The sequence below is a fragment of the Echeneis naucrates genome, chromosome 5 (genome assembly GCF_900963305.1).
Source record: "Echeneis naucrates chromosome 5, fEcheNa1.1, whole genome shotgun sequence".
Classification (NCBI taxonomy): domain Eukaryota; kingdom Metazoa; phylum Chordata; class Actinopteri; order Carangiformes; family Echeneidae; genus Echeneis; species Echeneis naucrates.
Genome location: NC_042515.1, coordinates 1,785,665 through 1,790,556, shown reverse-complemented (window position 1 = coordinate 1,790,556; position 4,892 = coordinate 1,785,665). Strand labels below are relative to the sequence as shown.

Below are 4,892 nucleotides of genomic sequence, written 5' to 3'. Positions count from 1 at the left end.
CTTTTCTTCACGAGGCGTCGATATCTCGTCTGTTTCCTGCGAATTAAACTTCTCCCTGGTTGATTTAACCAAAGTCTTTCAAACAAGAAGTCTGGACGGAAATCAGCAGCCGGCAGCTTGTTTTCATTTTGCTCTCAAATCAGATTGACAGCTGGATAAACAAGATACTGCGAGTAAATTCCCCTTTCAGGTGGAGGAGAAAAAACCAGGAAGCCGTGTGTGTGTGTTTGGACTTCCAGACGTGTCAGGTAAAATCCCTGCTGAGGTAATAATGAAGCCTGGTGTGTGTACACAATGGATAGGTGTTGGCAGCTGATGATTCTTTTAACCGTTTGGTAAAGCGAACATATTAACATCAAGGTGAAAGACTTTCTTTTTCTGAGCACCTCTTCCTCATTTGTGACGTAATAATGTTCAGCTTCTAACCGCAGACGTGTTGCTACTGAGTTTGGAGACTCAACTTATTGTGTTACAGCTAAAAGACTAGACTCTGAGTCCGTAAAGAGACGCTAAAAGGGGGCGGTTCCACCGGTTGTTGAATGAAGACGGATTGTATTGAAGTGTATGGGAAAATGTTGATTTATCAGCTCAGTGAATGAGCCACAAAAAACTGACTGGGCATGTCTGTACCACATAAATCTGAAAAGGGAAGCTCCACATGAAAGTGTGTGGGGTTGTGAGTGTTGTGCAGTGTGTGTATCTACAATGACCTTTGGAAAAGATCATCTGATATCAGCTTCAGGAACAGAGTGCCACAAGACAAAGAGGAAGTCCAAAATGTCACGAGTTCTAAAAAAAAACATACTGTCAAGTCACAACCAGAGGTGAGATGAGTACGTCAAAACTTTGGTAACATGAGGGGAATCATGAGCTCTGCGGCCGAAAGTAATACAGAGTGAGTGCCTGACGTGATGAACTGTGATGAGCTCCATCAGACCGTGAATCACAGAGGGATTTTGAAACGGAGGCTCTGGCTCCTGTGGGGAACTGATAGATGAACGTTAATCAGCAGGAAACAGAAACAAGTCCACATGCTAACATCAACACCGACAGAAGCTCTGTCCCAGTCCAGGAGCTGAAATGAACCCTGAAGGCCAAACAGAAAGGAGACGTCGGGTCTATGAAGGATTTTTACGGTTTCTGCCACCCGACATCCTCGACAGCACATTTTAAGGCCTTTTGGCTTTAAAAGTTGGACCATTCGCTGAAACTCTTTGTCAGCGTTGTTTGCTTTCTTTACTGCAGCGCAGTGACTCTTTAGATACGACGGGACATAATGGATCCGCCTTTTGGTTCTGCCCAAGGATGCCCCCCAAAATGTGACGGGCTCGCTGCGCCGCTGTGTAGGAGGCAGCTCGTCTCTACTACATCTGCATTTTGCTAAGCTGAACTGCACACTGACACGACGTTCAGAGACTTCAAGTAAAATTGGATGATGATGTTTGAAAAGTTAATAAATAAATAAATTGTGAAAAGTCCGGATTCATGTGGAGTGTCCAGAGTGACAAAGGTGGTTCAGTTCACTGTGGCCTTGGTGTGAAATGGTGTTTTTGTTGCTGTTTAGCTGCTTTCAGACATTTTTCTTGAAGACACATGATTGTTAGAAATGTTTCAGTCATGGAAACATGGAGTCCGATTAGATCTGTGAAAGCTTTGACCTGCTGCAGTGAAAAGAAAGAGGTTGAGTGAGGACAACTATTTATACCGCAGTCCAGATATTTAGATATTTCTGTCAGACAGACAGAGAATAAGTGATTTTATGCCATATTTCTGACTGTCCTTTGAGGTTGAGTTTCTTACAGAGGTGTTCTCCACTGTGATATTCATTTTTATCTCTAAACGAGTCATCTCTGACTCACAAAACTGAAACTCTTATCAGCAACACACCCCAAAATCACCAAGTGATGACAAACCGCAACAAGACTTTTTGTTTAAAAGCTCTGTTTGCTCCGTTCTCTGCTTGGAGTCTGCAGCACGTTTAGTTGTTAAAGCTTTAGCTCCACCTGCTGATCATAAAGAAGAACATCCTCCCTGTCTGGTGTGGACTTAAGTCTTAACAGGATTTAATTTTAGTTTATTGACAGCTGCATATTTAATACATTATTTATGATATTCAAGTTATTTTTTGCTTCATCCTTCATACATTCTTTGCTGAGATTTATTTTGAGCCTCTATTGGATGGCTCACACAGCGAGACAGAAAAGAAAGTCAGAGAGAGATGGAGCAAAAGGACTATGAGAGCTTTTATTTCTCTAGAAAATAAACTTTCTTAAGAAATTACGGAGGAATTTTGTGCGTTGGAGGAAACCGATGTAGTGTTATAGCAATTTATTTATACACCGACTGTTCACATAAATTATGAGACAATCAGATTTCTGTACAATGAAAATTAGATTCAAACCAAACTGCATGAAAAGATTTTTATTATAATCAGTGAACTGTGAAAGATTCCCCTGGATTGGTGCCATCACTGATCTATATAAATTCATGTTTTCATTTATTAATTAGTTTATATTTCCATAATCTGAGATTATTCTGTGCACTCTGGGATGTAAACCCATTCTATCCCCTGACTAATTCATATTCCTTTACTATATTAGGATTTTATGGAATGCCTGCGTGTGACTGGATTAGATCTGATCTCGAACTGATACCGCTCTGATTTTACGTACAGATGAAAACAGGAGATCTCGCTGCCTGTAGATGGCGTCCTGCTCCTACAGTCACTGCTGCACCTTTATCTGACACAGCAAATACGAATTAGTAACCTCAGAGGTGGTGAGAAAACACATTTCACTTCTTCACACACACTATTGACCATATAAATCCTACAGAAGCCGAGCCATCTGCAACTGATCAGAAAATAAATGAATAAGTTGGTCAGGTAAGAAGATGAACTACAGTTAGATTTACTCCACAGATGATATGACTTTTTAGTTTAAAAGAAATGTGAAGTGTTGTTGAGGCGTGAAAGCTCAGCAGTGACGAGAATAACGATTTTGGTGGCAACAAATTAAAACCTGTGGGCCAAAGGTCAAAGGTCACAGGGGCTTCCTGAAACTCACAAATTCATAGGCAAAGAAACAATTCAAGTCAAATGTTTATCATGTTTATCATGTGGTGATGACTTTTTTTTTTTTTTATATATATATAATCATCATTAAAGTGTGTGACTGAAATTTGTATTCTAGTTGGAGAATTAACTGACGACACTCAGTTATAGAAATAAAACTTCTGGTCCAGGATCCATTCTGGTTTTTGTCCTCCACTGTATCTGACAGTCCTGATGTTTTTGACTTTTACCTCAGAAGAATTTCACAAACTTTACACCTAAATCCAGATGTAAAAAAAACTCTATTAATTCCCCAAAGGCACTTAATTAACTATTAATTAAGTCTCCAGCTATTAATCTCCTCTTACTTTTAACCCTTCGAGGGTCATTAAGTATCTCTGTGTGCAACAACAGACCTGCAGTCTGTCGCCCTCAGACGTTGAGTGTGACCACATGCAGCCGAGTCCCTGCGTAACTCAACCCCCGAGTTTGCCAGAACAGATCCATCATCATTTACGTCCTGCTGAGCGCTGTTTGTCTCAGCAGCTCGCCGCCTGCTAAAGGTCAAAGCATAAGAGACTGTTTAGTGGCTCGGAGCTGTGTATGAAAGGCCGGCCTTCACGGCCACGGCAGCGGCGGTGCGAGAGGCCGAGAGGAAATGAGCGTGAAATGAATGTCACATTGAAATCAAAGGCAGGGAAGATAAATGAGAGAGGCAGTTGGAAATCACCTGGACCGGGGGCGAGGGAGACACAGGGAGAGCGGGGGACGGATGGATGGATGGAGGGACGAAGGGGGGAGTAATTATTAGTGATTGAGCAGCTTCCCCCCTCGTGTGTTTCATTAGGAGTCGGGCCGTTCACACACAATCTCTTCTCTGTTGTGCCGTGCCAGAGCTCGGCCACTCCGGTTTATTTGACCATCTGAAATCTTAACAGTTAATACCTGTATATTTCCAGCATAATATTGTCTCTGGCAGAGATTGCCAGAAAACGTATCCCCATGAAAATAAACGGCTGCGTTCGCATGCCAGGTAATACAAGGACCATGTGCTGAAAAAGGAGGGTGGGGGGGCGAAGGAGGGGGGAGAAGGTCAGACAGGTGAGCTGAACAGAAGCTGAAAGGTAAGGAATTCAAAGCTCTGACGTTAAATTCATGTTGGACTCTCTGCGGTTATCGATCAAAACCAACATCACAAGACAAGGCCAAGCCCGGTATCAGGTCCAAAGTAAAGTCCACACTAATCTGACGTCCCAAACCCCCAAAGGCATCACATGACCGTAAACAGGAAGCAAACTGTCCACTTTGCAGTTAGTTAGCTATTATTTCCCTTGTTGTGATAAATGGAGCGAAGGAGAGAAAGGTCGGATTCACAGCCGGGCCGCTTTAGTCTGGATTAGATGAATCTAAATCCATTTAAATACTGATGAGATGTCACACTTTTAGCAAAAGCAGGCAAGTTTTCAGACCTTTTTTCTTCATTTCTGATTAATGAGAGCACTCAGCTTTGTCTCTGTGGTGCAATCGGCCAGCGTGTTCGGCTGTTAACCGAGAGGTTGGTGGTTGGAGCCCACCCAGGGACGCTTTAAATCTAAGCCGGTGCCATAAAAGATGCATTATTGTGGATCAATATGAAGTTGGTGTGCTGTCAGGATGTCCTCAGCTGCAATTTCAGAAAAGCATTTACAAATAAATGCCAAGATTTTGCTTTAAGTACAGAAAACCTCAGTATGGCCCAAGCTGGCCGCTGCCGCCTGAAGTCCCAAGTCTCTGTGGCGCAATCGGTCAGCGCGTTCGGCTGTTAACCGAAAGGTTGGTGGTTCGAGCCCACCCAGGGACG

General features: G+C 42.8%; 1 non-coding gene across 1 annotated transcript; it reads left to right on the top strand.

Moving 5' to 3' along the window:
* Positions 1-4,818: 4,818 nt before the first annotated feature.
* On the top strand, positions 4,819-4,892 carry trnan-guu (transfer RNA asparagine (anticodon GUU)). The gene has a single exon. It is a non-coding gene; the product is annotated as a tRNA-Asn (tRNA).